Below are 18,110 nucleotides of genomic sequence, written 5' to 3' on the forward strand. Positions count from 1 at the left end.
CCATTATGTCCTCCTTTTGTGAAACATTCCAGTTCACGGGCAGAACGGTGAGCATGACAAGTGTTTATGACAAGCCCCACTATATTCCTATGATCAAGCGCCACATTGACATAATCACTTTGGAGATAAAGACAGACCAGAACAAAAATGTGCCATTCTGTTTTGGCAAGGTGATTGTGAAGCTACACTTTCACCCCCAGAAGGTATACGGCTTTTTTTTTTTTTTAAATGCCAATTCTGAAAAGTTATGGCAACTCTATCCTTTACAAGAATTATTACAATGCCCAGGCAGGAAGTGCCCTTGCCTTTTACACAGGAGCACCGTTCATGTATGCTGCATGAATTGGGGGTATATTCAGGAGCCTTTTCCAGAAAGCAGTCACGCTTTTGAGATGGGGATTACAGATCCTTAAGCCACATGTTAAAACACCAGCTCGGGGCATCGCTAAAGACATGGTGGGCCACATTTCTCATGCTGTTATGAATAAGATGGGCCAGGCCTCATTGACACAAGGAGGATCGGGTCTGATGTATATCAAAAGGGGGGGGAGGCATCACATGTGCAGCTAACAGGACCTCCATGTCCTCTTCAAAGAAAGGTTGTGAGCCAGCAGAAGCCTCAGAAGCACAAGAGAAGGTCTAAGAGGAAAAGGAAGCACTCTGCAGGCAATATATTTTAAGCCATTATGGCTTTTATACACTGCAGCTCTGAAGAGTGCACTAAATCTGAACTGGATCTGCTCCAAATTGCCCCTGTGCAGATCAGTATTGAGAGAAACTTGTATGTTGAAGTGCCTCCCCAGACTACTCTGACAGACACTGCCCCCCTGCATTTCCACATTGCCGGGACTGTGGATTTTTACCTGGACTTGATTAACACCCTTTTATATGTATGCTGTAAAATGGTCAACAAAGATGGAAACAACCTTGCACAGGATGCCACAGTGGGCCTGGTGAATTACCCTATTGCAGCCATGTTTATTCAAGTGGATGTAACCCTGGGAGACTGGTTTGTCAGCCAGAACAGCAGCACCTATCCCTACAGGGCATTAATTGAAGTGATGAGGAATTACAGTGAGAACACTCTATCCACCCAGTTCTCAGCAGGCTTGTTTTATAAGGATACTGCATGTCATCATGAAGTAACAGCCCTGGATGGCGTTAACCTTGGCCTTGTTAGCAGAGCTGCCTTTACAGCCAAAAGGTAGACCTGCTGGGGCAACTTCACATAGTCCTGTTTCCCCCCAAGAAAAACCACTTTTAATATGGTGTAGATGTGAAAATTAAGCGATTGTGCAACAAGGGTGCATTCAAGTTGCAGATCTTGTCAGCCTCCCTCTTTATCAAGAAATGTTCCCTAAAACCTGCTGTGAAGTTGTGCTCACAGCTAATGTGAAATATCCAGCGGACTGTGCAGGTATGAAAGTGTTTAGCATCTTGGCTGATAGCTGTGTCATAGCAATCAGGAAAATTTATATTTAAGGCAATTACCAAAACCTGTCATAATCTTCCTCTAAAAAACCCTTTAATTTCAAGTATTATGACATTAACTTTACATGCCTCTTTATGGTAAGTCCCATGAAGCCTTACCAGCCTGACTTTTAATCTCATAATTTTGTCCATGAGTATATGGGACTGGCACAGGCAAACATTTGGAAGAGAGTGCTCTGATAATTAATAGGGAAGAATAAGGGGATGACTACACGCTGCTTGCATTTGATCTGACTCCAGACCAAGAATGTGGGGGTCACTATTCCCTGATTCTCAGGTTCCCTAAAACAGGGAACCTGATTGCTGAAACACGTTTTGCCAAGCTCCTCCAAGTAACAATCAATATGATTGTGTGCACTGTATTTGATAATCTCATTGAGATAAATCTTTGGAGGAATTTCCTTTTTGACTATATGTGACATGGATAGTGTACAGATAACACATGTGCTGTCTGCAAGCCCTGCACCTGAAGTACTCTGGAGTTTATCCTAGTGACTGGGTGCCTAGAAAGAGACTGCTACAAAGACTGGTTGGTCTTGTGGTTAACACCCACTCTCTTCCTCCCAGAAGAGGCCATCTACTTGACAGGACAGTAGGGGATATTTTTTTATTCTTATGGATACCCCCCAAATCACCCCATTTCCCAGAACTATGGTGCATTTTTAGAGGGGGAAAATGCTAACAAGATGGTTTTTCAACCCCTCTAGCTACAAGCTTCTGATTCTGTGACTTGTGGTTACCATTGTGGTTCCCCCCCCCCATAATAGAGGGGCAAGGGGTTAACATTTAAGCAGATTCAAAAATTGTATTGTAATTTAGAAAGAAATGATTAAATGGTTGAACAGTTTGTGAAAAAAGAAGTGCATGACCAAACATGTTGTTTTCATGTTGTTTTCAAAACATCTAAGCGTGTGGATTTTCAAAACCCAATAAAGCACCCAAGAGGGCTCTAAAATAATGTATATGTGTGTGTGTGCTTTCCCCTGTTACCCTCAAAGCAGCAATTGGCACCCTGAAATTTGATGCAATCAGCTTTATTTTACATCTGAAAAACATAACATTAAATTTTTACCCAGCTAGTTTTCCTCTGTTTTTAAGAAACCCAGTGAGAAGTGCTAGGTGTCAGAGCCACACCACTAGGATTTTGTAGATATTCTAAAGCATCGCTGGAGGTACGATTTCCTGCTACAGAAGTTGGAACATTCAGCCATGTCCTCATAAAAACATCCCATCTTCTAGGGAAGTGGTTGGGTGGTGACCACTACCTGGCTCTATACTGGTCCCTACTCAGAGTCCTCTTGTACTTTCTTACTTCTCAGTTTCGGGCTTGCTGAGCAGATTCTTCTGATTACGGCATAGGTCTAGGACTCAGTCCAGCCTGGTTCTTCCTTTTCTTCCAGTGATTTCAGCTGGAAGGCTTCTCTTCTTACTGGCTGCTCACTTTCTGCAAGGATTCACGGGATTCACTCTAGCAGACTTCCAGACTCTCTTCCTTCTGCAACCTCCAGCTCTGACTTGTTCCAGCAGATTCTCTTTGACTTCTCAGACCTCCAGCAGCAACAACAAAAATCCCTCCATTTTTTTAAAACCTCTTTCCCCTCCAAAAATCAATTGTCAAAATGCTAAACCAACAGTGAAACAAGAATGAACCTTTGACCCTGCCAGCCTTCTGCATGCACAGGGATTTTCAACCACAGAATCTATTTACAATAATGAATTTTGGGGAATATAATATAATACAATTCATTTATCAGGGCTTATTTACAAGAAGAATTTTGGGATTATTAATAACACAGGGGCTTCTTTACAGAAACCCAAGAGGTCTAGGCCTCGTTCCTTCACAAATATTTAAATCTTTCTGCATGTCAAAATTTTTTCAATTGTTCTGTTCATGCCATTCCGGGAACTCTGCCTTTCCAGTGGGCGTCATAGATTTAATACCATTGTATTTTACATTGGGCACCCCCCTCATATAATTCCAATTTTCTTTTGTGTTAAAGAAATTGGGAAAATACCCTTTGGCCTCTTGCCAAAATTTAGGCAATTTTGCTAGTGCCTTTGGTAAATGACAGAGGGAATCTATACATTTTATATCTAACCCTTGACAGTGATACACAACAATTTTGCTCCTTGGGTAATCAATTCAGCCTCAAACTTTGCTTTTATCAGCTGTTTCCAAACCAGAATTCCATCATAGCTTCAGGCATTGTGACCAATAAAGGAACACTTCTTAAAATGTATGTTGCTAACTAGTAGATGAAATCTGCCATGCATGACTGCCCACGAAATTCCCAACTTTTTCCAGCTGGGGGGCATGATTTCTTGCTATAGTTTTGAAGTATTGTGACTGTTTGTGACTGTTCATTTGGAATGCTTTTGCAAAAATGTAATTTGGAATGTATGTCCCAGTCCCAGCCTCCTGTGCACATTCAAAGTCATAAAAGACATATTTTACAGAAATTTCAGGTTTCTGCATTTTTCCCATGTAGCACTCATCCTCAAAAGATCCTCAGAATCATTCCAACAGACTCTGAAATGTTTTCCCTAGCATTCACGTTTCTCTTCATGGTTTAACTCTATGTAATGCCCACATTTCTTACACAGTCATCTATGTTTTTCTCTTCATGGTTTAACTCTACGTAATGCCCACATTTCTTACACAGTTACAATCTACTTTTTGCTCTGCTGCAAGGTTTTTGTGTCTGTCTAAGCAGCCACAGGATTTACTTTGTACCTTGTAGGTGGAGCACCTGAGTATTTGCCCCACTTTCTGCTTGCACTCTTTGCTCAAGAAGCGGCTTCTGTTTGGGGTTTTTTAACACAACCCAAGCCTTTTAATCCCAGTGAACTATAGGTATATTGATTTGAAAATGCCTTTTAATAGAGGGTATATCAGAGAGAGAAACCTTTTTCTGATCTGACCAGCCAAGATCATTGTGTATGTTCCTAGCACCGATTGTTATTTCTGAAGTAGGGGGATTCTCAGACATGATGGCCACAAGATCCCATGCATATAAGCAGAGATTGGTGTTAGGAATCTAGTGGCTGTTGCTGGTATCTGTCTTGTGTTTCTTTTTAGATTGTGAGCCCTTTGGGGACAGCGGGCCATCTTATTTATGTATTATTTCCCTATGGAAACCACTTTGAGAACTTTTGGTTGAAGAGCAGTATATAAATATTTGTGGTAGTAGTTGGGACATTGACACCATAGGGGTGTTGCTTCTTTTTTACTACGATGGCACTCTGTGGTATGGTTTTTAGAAGCCTTGAGACGCCCCCTGCTGGAGGCAGGAGCGTAGGTAGGGGAGAGGGGGCCTGTGTTAATCCCTCTCTCTGGTGGCCCCCCAGAGTGTGGGAGATAATGAGGAAAATAGGGAGGGGTGGATCTGGAGGGCCTCAGGAGCTGGGGGCCTGTGTTCTTTGAACCCTTTCGCTCAATTATAGCCACGCCCCTGACTGGAGGGGAAGCAATGATGACTAGTAATCTTAAAGTAGCATCCCCAAAGATTTCTGCATAACTCTGGAGAAAATTACTCTGTTTAGAATCTCCCAGCACTCAAAGCATTGCTGTGCTTTCTAACAGTACACAGAGGGCGGGAGTCTCCAAGGAGATTACGGGCAGGTGACTCTGGATGTAGTCAGCAATCCAAATGCAAACCAAGAAAGACCCTGCTTAGGAAACAGGGCAATTAATGCCTGCTACCACGAGCAGCTCTGCTTCCCTTGGTAATACACCCCAGGTCTACAGCCTCACCCTGCATTTATTCAACATTGTGTTATTTGTAACTCTAACCCTTTGGCCCACCCAAAGAATTAAATCCTGCATACACACACACACACACATATTAGAGCCAAACTACAGAACTACTACAAGTACAGCTGTTCCCTCAGAATCCAGGTAGAGGATTACTTGTGTGAGTGCTTGCTTCCTAATATCAAAAGTGTACTTTCTACAGAAAACTAGAGCGTTATGGAGGAGAGCTGGTGGCCTGGTGACAGGCCTCAGCCAGTGGCTCCTCCCACTAATCTGCATGCTCGTGTGCACGCACACCGTCCATGCCCCCCGCAGGTGACACAGGGGCGTGGCCAAACAGCACCTGGAAGAGCTGCGTGGCCCCTCTAATGGGGCCTGGTATACTGACAGGGACAGCTTTACTCACTGGAAGACCATTGTATTGCAAGGCGTGGAAAATTCTAGTGCCTGTCTCAGAAGTTCATCCGTGGGTCAATTTCAACAAGCTCGGCTTCTTATCAGAGGCTGCAGCTCCTTATCGTTGCTGCCATTGAAAACTTCAAGCAACAAATCGCATCTCACTAAGCACCTGCTCTTTGCTCATTATAGACAAGTAAGCCAAGAAAACTGTATTATGTAACGTGCTTTATTTAAAGTCATGTATAAAGAGACAGCCTTCTTAGAATGCTAGCTGGATCTCACCGTGGACCAGTGTGGACCACAATCTCACCCCGGCTGGAGCACATCCCCTACCGCAAGAGGACCCTGGTAGTTATGGCTTAGAGGGATGTAAGAAGCCTTATCTCTCTTTGTCTTTCTTTGATTAAGACACCATCTATTTCATCTTCTGCCTATGTGTGTTTCAATGCCTTGGCCCCAAGAAGGGACTGTGCCCCTGGCACAACAGCTGGCCACATCCCCTGTGTCAGCACAGCAAGATGATGCCGACACAGGAGGCATGACCAGCACCCAGAAGCGGGGCCATGTGGCCCCTCTCCTGCTCCTTTCCAGAACGAAGGACCGACTGGGTGCCTAACCCTAAGCCTGCTGGGAAAGAAAGGACAAGGGAGCACTATGGCAGCTCCCTAAACTCCAGCAGCCCAGGGACCTTTGTCCTCCCTTGTCCAGTGGTGGCCATGCGACCGGTGCTCAGCATAGCCAGGGCTATAGAGAGAACTGGAAGACACCACGGACCTTAATGGTCTGTGTCTTCTTCTCTGTAACCTCCATGCCACATTCAATCTGCATAAAAGCTGGCCTTCTTTCCACGTCCAGTGTATTAGCTTTTGTGCTTTTGGTGAGGCAGGGCTGGAGCAATAATGCAATTCATTTTCCAGCTTGTAGGGCAGCTGTTCTGGGGAATATTGGTCCCTTAAGAAGTAGGTTTATGTAATCACAGATCCTTCTCAAATGCAGAGAACCTAGAGGACTCCCTCCCATCTTTGCCACAGAAGAGGGACTTATGTAAACTGGAATCTTTACTAGGCTGCTCTCTGCAAAATGTGCATGACATTAAAGGTGCGGAGCTGGTCCTCCTGTTGTCTGGCGGCCACCTGTCATTTACCCTTCGCTTGCCAGTATCATTTCCTCCAGAGAGTCCCATGAAGTTTCTAGGCCAGGCACAGAAAACAACTGTTCTAGGTCCCAAAATAACTGATCTGCTCCTTGTGCATCAGGCGGCTGCTGTCTAGTAACCAAACAGCTGCTATGAGGTGCATTCTCCACCCCCACCCTGCTGTTATCATAGCTGACATGAAAGGCACTAATTAGATTTCAGAAGTGTCATCAACAGCTCCCTCACCTTGGATCTAGAGCAGAGACAAATGTGATTTTTTGACAGCCCAAGGCATAGCATTGCAATGCGGAAGAACGATCAAATATTCAATATGCAGAGAAAAAAGCCTTCCGATAAGGCAGTTGCTTTGGCTCTTTGAAACTGAAATAGAATGGGCTAAAGAGGTTGGGGGAGGCACTAATGAGTCCCTAGCCTCTAATTAGTCATTGGGATTCAAAAAGTAAGATCAGGCTGGCATAACAGGCTCAGCAAAAGTCTTTGTACTATTAATACTTTCCTGCGATAAGGTGGCTAAACATATATTCAGTTGATCAGCCTACCTGACTGCAAGAGGAAGAGTTCTTAACATGGGCATTGCTCTTAAACGGTATGCCGTGTCAGCAAGTTCATTTGCAATATTGATTTATGGTAGCGGGAAATAGCTACCAGTATAGCTTCTTTGATTCAAATGAGCACCTCTGTCTGGTTAGCAAAGCACTCATTTGGGAGATCAATCCTACACTTGCTGTCTGTAAGCGAGTGACTGCATGATGGAAACACCATTACATGAAATCAAGCAGAACCAGCAGTAGTACAACAGTGGTGTAGTGATTCGAGTGCTGGACTAGGACCAGGGGGACCCGAATTCAAATCCCCATCCGGCCATGAAGATCATTGGGTGACTCTGGGCCAGTCACTTCTCTCTCAGTTGAACCTACCTCACAGGGTTGTTGTGAGGATAAACATAACCATGTGCATCACTCTGGGCTCCTTGAGGAAAAGCAGGATATACATGTAAAAATGAATATAAACAAACAAATAAAAACAACCTCCTAAGGGCTGAAAGCTGAGGCAACCAAAATAGTCTTCACTCAGCTCCTGAAGGAAATAAGGGAGGGCTATGAATAAACAACCCTAGGAAGGGTGTTCCAGAATCTGGCTGCAGCCACCAAGAAGGCCTTGTTCTGCATACAAGCCAACCAAGCCTCTTTAATCATTTGTGGCCTTGTTCAGTGGGCAGAAACATTTGGGAGAAGACAGTCCCTCAGATATCTAGGGCGTCAGTTTTAATGGAAAGTGGCCATCTCCACTAGATACTGCATCCAACCAAATACATCAAACAGTCTGAGATAGGAATATGGGAAATTGCCTTCTAGCAAATCAGACCATTTGTCCATCTAGCTGAGTGTTGTCTACATCAGGGATTCTCAATGTTGGGTCCTTAGATGTTATTGGACTTCAACTCCCATAATCCCTAGCCCCAGTGGCCTTTGGTTGGGGATTATGGGAGTTGGAGTCCAAAAACATCTGGGGACCCAACGTTGAGAATCTCTGGTCTACATGGACTGGCAGTGGTTCTCCAAGGTTACAAGCAAGAGTTTCTCCCAGCCCTACCTGGAGATGCCAAGGAGCGAGTTTGGGACCTTCTACAAGCAAGCAGATGCTCTCTATCATAGAGCTACAGCCCCAATACCTTACAGCAAACAGCATTCACGTATAGTCACCCATCCAAACACAATCCAGAGTGGACTCTGCTTGGCAAAGAAGCTAATTAATGCTTACTTATCACAAGACCAGCTCTCCTTCCCTTGCAGTCATTTCTGAGCCTGCTGTATACATTCTTGTGGCTGTTCAGCTCCTGTTTGTATAAAGACACAAGACACACATTTGCAGTTCCAAGGAAGTTTAAGAGTGACAAAATCTGTATGTAAAGCTTTTCTCTGCTTAAAAGCTTCCTCAAGCATGTGACCTGTCAGGCTTGTCGCCTGCCCAATAACTCCATTTCTGCGCCACATTTTCTATCGTTATCTTCTTTTATCTCAGTCTTACAAGATAAAGGTATGCAAGGATGTTTCTGGACTGTGCCCATAAAGAAGGCTTTTAGCAGCACAGCTGAAGGAATCCTCTAATGCATGCATTATAATAATCAGAGCTGGAGAACACTAATGTTTGCTATCAGTACTTTGGTCTTCTGTTTCCTATTGCGTGACACAGATAAGTAATGCTGAAATTGTGCTAATGGCCAGTCTTTTTGCATTCACAAGGCATGGTGTTCAAAGCACAAGCGTTTGCTATAGTACTGTTTGCTATGAAATGGTAAATATTTGAGAGAGAGAGAGAGAGAGAGAGAGAGATTGAGAGAGAGAGAGAGAGAGAATATTTCAATGCAGGGAACTGGCCAAGAAGATAATAAAATTCTGAATGGACCAGTAAAAAAGAATGGGCTGGTTCTAGTTAACACATCTGCCTTGATGAGGATACGCATGGATCAGACCCATTTTGGAGACAGACTTCACCGCATTGCAATGAGTTTTGTTTTGTTTACATGAGAATAGGGATGTGCAGGAACCTGTTAGGAGGCCCTTTTAAGGGCCTCCGAACCAGTTAAAACAACTGGCTGTTCAGCCAGTTCAAGGGGGGGGGCATACCTTTAAGGGTGGGGGAGGGTGCCCTTACCCCTATCGCTGCATTCCCCTCCCCCCTGGTGCTCCATTTAAAATGTGTCCATAGGGGCGGCAGCGTACCTCCCTGCCGCCCCGTGTCCTCTTCGGCCGGAAGTAACCAGCACGTGTGTGCACATTGCGCTTGTTCATGTGCCCGGTGTGCGTGCAAGTGAGCGAGCACAATGTGTGTGTGTGTGTGTGTGTGTGTGTGTGTGTGTGTGTGTATGCGCCCAGTGTGCGCATGCGCACCAAGTATTTCTGGCCGAAAGGACAGAGGGTGGCAGGGAGGTACACTGCCGCCCCAACAGACACTTTTAAAATGGAGCACTGGCAGGGGGTAAGGGTACTCTCCCCCGCCCTTAAAGGTATGCCCCCTCACCTTCGAGCCACCCCCCCCCAGTTCCGTGCACATCCGTACATGAGGAACAACTCAGACACTATTTTTGCTTTGGGTTGCATGTCTCCAAGGCCTAGTGCTCTCTAGAATCTAGTACTCTCTTCTACAAAGGAAACAGAGGCTCAAACTACATGTAGTGTTGGGAATTCTCTCTGGTAGGAGAAACCCTTATTCATTATAGCAGAGTGCACAGAGGCACAACACAGCGGAATTTGATTAGGCATGTGTGTATGCTGAGAGTAAAATAACTTGGAGCCAGTTCATAGTTTCAAATCAACAGGAGGAGTATTTATTATAGAACTCCATTCTAGATAGTAAAGTGAAGAGACAGGATCTCTAATCTAGCTAGCTAGCTGGATGCAGATGGGTTCTGCATCTCTGCACACATGGCGCAGGGAGAGAGGAGCTTACATGTTGCAAGGGAGAAAGAAGGGAAGGAAGTAGGAAGTGGCTGGAAGGAAGGAAGTCCCTAAGAATAGCAATCTACATATCAAGGGATAGTGCCAGAGTAGTAGAGAAGGGATGACCAATGTCTTGACCCTCTAGCCCTCTGACTCACTAGTCTCTCCTCCTATATCATTGAGACAAGAGACAGCATATAGTCCTTCACTTCCAACATGTAGTACATGAGGCTGCTGGGGCTGTTGATTCTATCTGGAGGGCTGAATGATCACTGTGATTTTTGACAAGGTCTACACACCTAGAGATGGAAAACACCATTGCAATCCTTCTAGCTTCCAGTGTGTTATGATGCTTTTATCGCCCTGACCATCAGGCCTGCAGCAGCCAAATTTGCAATGGTGTTTTTAAAAGCTGTTGAAAGTTTTAAAAGTACAAAAACAACAATAAAACTTTACCAGTGTTCTCAGAGGAATGGAACATTGGCAGGAATATCCTCCATGGAGAGAATACAACAATTTGTTAATTGTTTAGCCTAATGCTAAACTTCACCTTTCCTGTGTGCAAAAATGACTGCAATTTTATTTGACCCTAATTGATTGGGGGTAAGGATAAAGAAGGGGTGATAACACAGAGAAAGCAGTATGTGCAACAATGCTGTCATCTATATTTCCATCTCTAGTGGGAATATTATATTTCCTATATCTAGTAAATGTTGCCAAAAATCATTATGAATATTCGACCCCTGAGATGTTACCCATGGCCAAAATTTGGGGGCCTGGCTCATGGGCTAACATAATGTGTGACACCACTAAAAACTTCAGTCACACATTTCACTCCCCATGAAACATCTAATAGTGCATACTTGTGTTATGAATTCTTGGCACTCCATGTGACCCTATCCCTGCACACAAATCACTGGTGGCTGCTGGGAAGCGGGGCAGAGAAATGTGTGGGTCAGCACTGTGATGTCATAACACAGGTAAGTTATGGAGCTAAAAATTTTGGCAACAGATGTGTTTAGAGCCATGTGCTGTCTGGGCCAGACAGTACATAAAAATAGCCACAACTATATTGGCTGCTGCCAGCATTGTTAATTAGATATCAGAAGGCAAGAGCAGCTCCATCTGTTTCTGCAGAGTTACAGAAAATTGACATGGTTAGAACTGAGAAACTGCCTGAAATGAAGAATGTATAAATGGGAGTTATTAATTATTGGAATTAATGTTGTAAAAACAAAAAGCGTGCAACAGCAAATTTGGATTATTCTTTAAATATGCCTTCAACTACTTTATATTTAAAAGCTGAAACCATTAACTTCCCAGTGCTCAGGCTGGTTCAGATGATACCTCTGTGGCCCACACCATTATAAGAGGGATGCACAAGTGTCCTGATCTGTAGAGAGGAGAGCTGGTCTTGTGGTAGCAAGCATGACTTGTCCCCTTAGCTACGCAGGGTCTGCCCTGGTTGCATTTGAATGGGAGACAACATGCATGAGCACTGTAAAATATTCCCCTCACAGAGGCGTAACTAGGGAAAACGGCGCCCAGGGCAAGCATTGAAATGGCGCCCCCCGCACCCCCAACATACTACATTATACTTAGGTTTTTCCTCACAAGCGCCCACCGCCGCCAAGCCAGGCCACTGACTGGCCGCCAGGCACCAGCAAAGCAATGGGGGGGGGGCGAGGGTGGCGCGGAAGGGACCGCTCGTGGGGGAGGGGGCGCCGACGTGCTCCCTTGACTGCTGCAGCGCTGCTGCACTGAGCAGGAAACATTTGTATTAACAAAAAATTAAAAAAAATTAAAAAAAATTTTTTTTCATGGCGGCGCCCCCCCATGTGACCAAAAAAGATGGCGCCCGGGGCACGTGCCCCCCCTGCCCCCCCTATAGTTACGCCTCTGTCCTCTCAGGATGGAGCCACTCTGGAAAGAGCAGAAGATTCCATCTTCCCTCCCTGGCAGCATCTCCAAAATAGGGCTGAGAGAGATTCCTGCCTGCAACCTTGGAGAAGCCGCTGCCAGTCTGGGTAGACAATACTGAGCTAGATGGACCTATAGTCTGACTCAGGATATGGCAGCTTCCTATGATCCTGTGTCCTGATGTTCCAATGCTCTCCTAGTGAGTCCCTTTAGACCAGGGATCCTCAACGTTGGGCCCCCAGATATTCTTGGACTTCAACTCCCATAATCCCCAGGCCCAGTGGCCTTTGGCTGGGGATTATGGGAGTTGAAGTCCAAGAACATCTGGGGGCCCAACGTTGAGGATCCCTGCTTTAGACAATATAGGGGTGACAGTTCATCTGAATGGCAAGCAGGGGGCAACCTGAAGTCTAACATGGCGCATTTGGGACAAACCCTTGCCATCAGATCTGTCTGTGGATCACAGCCTGCCCCTGCCATCTTGCTGCCTCCTCCCCTTGCAGCTGCCGTCTGTCTCCATGGCAACAGGGGCAAAGGCCTCATCCGCTGGGGTCTGGAGCTAGGCCTCATCCTCTTGACACAACATTTTCTTTGCTGAGCGGTTCTTTGCTAACAGATGGCTAGGAGGAGCATGTCACATTAGGAGGTGCCCTATTTAATTTCCATTACAAGGAAAATAAATAAATAAAGCCAAGTCACTTTCCTCCTCTTCTCTCAGCCGATGTTTCAGCAGTTCTGAGCCAACGGAAGATGTGAGGGGCTGGAAATTAAATGCTGGCCTCTTCATCCTCGTTACCCAATTTTACTCAAAAGGACAAAAACAAAGTAAAGATAACAGAGCTGTTTGCCATGTTTGCTGAACAGAAACATGTTTGTCTGTTTGTTTGTTTGTTTGTTTTTAAAGGGGGCTATGAGGCAAAGCTGTAGTGTGTGAGAAGGGAGAGGTTCTCCCTGTCGCTCGTTTCTTGGTTAGGTAATTTTCACCGGACACCAGTATCAAAGTTTAAAACAAAGGTTTATTTCATGCTAGTGAAAGCTTCTGGGTGCATCTGCACCCCGCACCCGCCTCTGCCAGTTCATCCATCTTATATACTTTGCAATCAACAAATTTCGCACCTGCGCATTGTATGCAAGCCAAAGCGGCGTTACTTTTAACCCCAAAGGTTCCGATTTGCTTCCAAGTGCGATATTTCACACTTTCCACTTCTCAAGACATCTGGCTTGTGGCCTTGGCCTGGTTCCCCTCCCCGTCTGAGAGATACTTTCAAGCAGTGTCAAATATCCTCAAGACGTGGTGAGGAGGGACCTACCAGCCACCGCAAGCACCATTGATAAGGCGTTTGTGCAAACCAACTGTGCTTTTAGAGAGCTATTTGCAAATAATATTCCAACAAGTGCGATCAAGAAAATCCATAATACATGAAAGGGAGATGTCCCCCGGAGGAGACTAGCCACGAAATAAGCAGGGAGATATAATGAATAAGATGTGATGAAGCTATTTGGGTTGCTCCAACCCTCAAACTAGAAGCAGCAAAGAGACCTGAGTCATTACACTCACTGGGTGACCTCGGGCCAGTCACTTTTTCTCAGCCGAACTTACCCCATCATCTAAGAGCATCCTTAGCTCAGTGGTAGAGAATCTGCTTTGCATGCAGAAGCCCACAGTTTTAACCCCTGCCAGCATCAACAGGCAGGACTGGGAAAGATCCTGGGGCGGAGCCACCATTGAGCAAATGGGTTCAAAGAACCCGGGCTGCCACCCTTCAGGGGCCACACTTTGTGCCTCAGCCACGTCCCCTGCGTCTGACATCAGATGCAGGGGGCGGAGCTTCGCTTTGCATCCCCGTTTGCAAGCAAAGCTACGCCCCCGCGTCCGATGTCAGGTGTAGGGCTTAGCATCTGATGTCAGGTGCAAGGGCAGGGCTTAGCATCTGATGTCAGGTGCAGCCAGAGTTGCCTTGTCTCCCAAAATTCTGGGTTTCACCCAGATTTTAAGCATCTCACCCAGCTTGCTTAGCCCAGCCAGATTCTCCTTGATTTCAGCATTCATTTAAAAAAAGAAAAGAAAAGAAAAGCTCTAGCCATTGTAGAAGCGGAGTGATGGAGCAAAACGTGCAGTCACTATTCGGCTCAGAAATTATTTTCCAGCCAATTTACATAATATGCAAATTAGGCACCCGGGTTCGGAAAGCCAGAATAGGGCAACCCTAGATGCAAGGGGCGGGGTTTAGCATCAGATGCAGGGGTGCAGCTCATGGGTGTGGCGGCAGGCTGGACCCGGGCTGATGCTGGCCTTCCTCTGCCCCTGGAAAGATCCATTCAGAACCCCAGAGAGCTGCTGCCAGACAGTGTAGATGACACTGAGCTAGGTGGACCAAGGGTCTGACTCAGTAGAAGGCAGCTTCCTATGCAGCATTGCGGAGAGGGCAAAATGGGGTACATCCATTTGCACCAGCCTGAGCTCCTTGAAGAAAGGGCAGGCTAGACATGCAAATAGCCAGCCAGCCATCTAGCCAATAAATAAATAAATAACCACGTGATGGCACTGCACAGCACGCCCCCCTCCCCTTTGTGGGAAACAGCGATAGACTGGAAGGGCATAACACACACACACACACACACACACACACACACACACACACACACACACCTAAGCACACAGGAGGCTTGAGTGTATTAAGACATTCATGCTGATGCTGTCAGATTCCACTTGGAATCCAGGTTATGCTTGACTGCTGCTGAAGCCTTTTAAGTCAACATGGGTTGGAGGCTGATGCTGCTCTGTAAAGATAAGACAGGGCTCAAAAAATGTATTCCTTTCTCAGCCAACTGATATCTTAAGCAGAGCCGTGAGGGGAATGCCGATAGAGGCTGCTTCCTGCCCCCTCCCCACTTCCACGCAGCCGCTACTTGGAATATTAAAAAAATGGATCAGGAATCGTGTACATCTGCTGTTCGGGAGACTAGTTATTAAAAATCACACACGTCGCTTAATCTGTAAGGTTGCCAGCTTGGAGTGAAACTATTCCTGTATTTTTAGCTCCCTCGACACGTTTTCCAGTATTTTTCCAGGCTATTCACAACCTAGAGACTGCTTTCACTAATAACCTGGAGATTGATGCAGAAGACTCCAAGTCAGTCCTGGAGAGTTGGCAGCCCTTTTAACTTGAGACCTGTGAAGAAAGAAATAGTTAATGGCCCTATCCTGCAATTAGCATGAACTTGTACTAGGGGTCCCCACCACCACCCAAAGTCAGGAGGACTAGGAACTTACCCTCTCTCCACCCAACAGTCTGAGATACCTTCAGTTTTCTCAATAACACGTGTAAGGCATGGGGGTGGAAGATAATCTTGAACTAGGACTTCCAATATCCAGTTTCTGGTATCTATCTATCATTTTATTTTTGTACAGTTTATATCCTACTTTTCCTCCAAGGAGCCAAGAGGTTATGTTTATCCTCACATGATCACAACAAGCCTGTGAGGTAGGTTAGGATAAGTGATTGTCCCAGAGTCACCCAGTGAGTTTTGTGGCCGAATGGGGATGGTCTCTCCAGTCCAAGTCCAACACTCTAACTACTACACCACACTAGTTCCTCATAGAACCAGGCTCTGTATGGGCTAAGGCTGTCCCTAGGCTGCAGGACTGGCCTGAACACTGTCAACTGATCCCAGAGCCTAGTTAGGTGATCCACAAGCAATTGGGACACACCAGGCCTACAAACCCTTGCATCCAAATCAGTTTCTCAGTCTGAGTGACGTTGCTAGCTAGGGATGTGCCTGAATCGTTTCAGCACCTCAATAGAGAGGCGCCAAAACGATTCGGGCTGCCGCATCCGAATCAGAGCGGTAGGTTTAAAAGGAGGTATACAGGTCCTCCGCTGCCCCCTGCCATCCCCATGAACCGTTCTATCAGTTCTAAAAAGCCTTGTGCCCTGCTGCTGCTTTCGTTCCCAGCAGCGTGTGGGTGGCCGTTGGTATGCCCATAGTGTTTGCCCATGCGCAGATGCCATTTGTATGGTCAGCAACACCATGCTGACCATGCAAATGGCGCCCGCACATGCACAGACTTTTTAGAACGGATAAAACAGACAGTGCCACAGAGGTGCAGGTAGGGAAGTGCATGCCTCCTTTTAAAGCTACCGCTCTCCGTACACAAAACGCTTTGTGCACATCCCTACTTGTTGCCTGGTCTGGCTCTAGCCCTGGGCCTGGCCCTCAGCTTGGCTTTGACCATGTTGTGTGCCTCTTGCTCCTTGTTTGCCTATGCAAGAACTGGACCCCACCTGTTTCAAAACTTGGCCAAGGCCTGACTGACTCGCTGCTCCAGAATATATATTGGATCGTCACAAAAAATGATATTTAAGATAACGTCTTCTTTGCTATGAGCCCCACCACTCACTGAGATCATTTAGAGAGGTCTATCGGCAAAGACAACCACAGGGCTCTGTGCTCACCAGGAGTCGACACTGACTCAATGGCACACTTTTCCTTCATCAGTTAGATTTCTAATTGTGTACTTACTGTTCAGGTGCTGTTTTGTTTGGCCATTGACCGTAAATAAAAATAAATAAATAACTTTCCCTTCCTCGGCAGTTGCTATCAGTTCGTCTGGTGGCTACTCAGGAATGGGCCTTCTCTGTTGCTGCCTCAAGATTTTGGATTGCACTCCCTGCCAAAACAAGAGCTTCCCTGTTGCATCCTATCCAGTTATCTCTTGCAGTTTGTTTGTTTGGACGTTTGTCCCAAGGGGTATCCTATAGAGCAGGGATTCTCAATGTTGGGTCCCCAGATGTTATTGGACTTCAACTCCCAGAATCCCCAACCAAAGGCCACTGGGGTCGGGGATTATGGGAGTTGAAGTCCGATAACATCTGGGGACCCAACGTTGAGACTCCCTGCTATAGAGAGTGTGTGGGAGAAGTCAGAAAGGAAAAATGGGGGGAAGGAGAAGGGGAAAATGGAGTTGTTGCTAAATAAACCTTTAGTTCATCATTATCAATCTTTATTACAGTCATAGACCAGCATAAAGTAAGAGGGGTGATTACAGATTACCTTTTAAAACCAAAGTGACAGTAGATATTAGAAGCCTAATTATACTTTACAAGTATAAATCAGGAATAAAAGTAACATTTCTATGACCGAACAAAAATGACAATGGGTAAAGGCATAACAGAGAGGGTTAAAAAGTTACATGAGTATAAAATCATAAAGGCATCATTTAAAAAGCATAAAAGAGAGTAGCAAGAACGCTATAAACTGAAATATGCTAAGGGCAACTGCAAGTTAAAGTGAGAGCAGATAAAAGTGGTTACATATAAAATGATACATATTAATACTGAAAGGTCTTAAAATACTAAAGATAGTAGGAACAGAATCACATCTGAGAAATAGTAAAAGTCATAAAAATGCATTAAAAGCATTAAAAAAGCATAAAAAGGGGGGAGGAGGATAAAGTTGTAATAAGGTTCTTGAGTAATAAACCTAGAAAACAGCTGGATTGAGGGTTATGAGGAGCAGTAAAAAAAAAAACACCTTTTAGTTAAATCCCCGTAAGATTCCCTTGTATGCTTGAGGGAAGGAGAAGCTATAAAACACTCCCGACCTCTGACAGCTTTTAAAAAAGACTCCTAACTTAGTCGATTTATTCACCCAAACTTTTACCTAGAATTGTGGTAAAATGTGGTTTTAAACTGTTTTTAATGTTTTAATTGCTATTTGTTTTATGTTTGTTGTAAGCCTCCCAGAGATGTGAGTATGACTGACGGTCAGACAGATAGATGGATAGATAGATCAGAAGAGTAGCAAAGTAACTAACAGCAGGGGGCTGAAACATTGTGAGTTGCTGTATGAGAAAGAGTTTGTTTCTGAAGTATATAGAGATTGCTTTGAGCAAAACTGTAGCTAAAAATTGAATTGAAATGGTTACTACTAGGCTTTGAAGTGCTCA

At 45.2% G+C, this 18,110-nt stretch overlaps 1 long non-coding RNA gene across 1 annotated transcript; it reads right to left on the reverse strand.

The window, feature by feature from the left end:
• Positions 1 to 2,509: 2,509 nt before the first annotated feature.
• On the reverse strand, positions 2,510 to 13,960 carry LOC128332953 (uncharacterized). Its single transcript, XR_008310792.1, has 3 exons — positions 13,761 to 13,960; positions 8,562 to 8,637; positions 2,510 to 3,039 (listed from the first exon to the last, which is right to left on the reverse strand). It is a non-coding gene; the product is annotated as an uncharacterized LOC128332953 (long non-coding RNA).
• Between the last annotated feature and the right edge of the window lie 4,150 nt (positions 13,961 to 18,110).

The sequence above is a fragment of the Hemicordylus capensis genome, chromosome 7, assembly GCF_027244095.1.
Source record: "Hemicordylus capensis ecotype Gifberg chromosome 7, rHemCap1.1.pri, whole genome shotgun sequence".
NCBI classification, from domain to species: Eukaryota; Metazoa; Chordata; class Lepidosauria; order Squamata; family Cordylidae; genus Hemicordylus; species Hemicordylus capensis.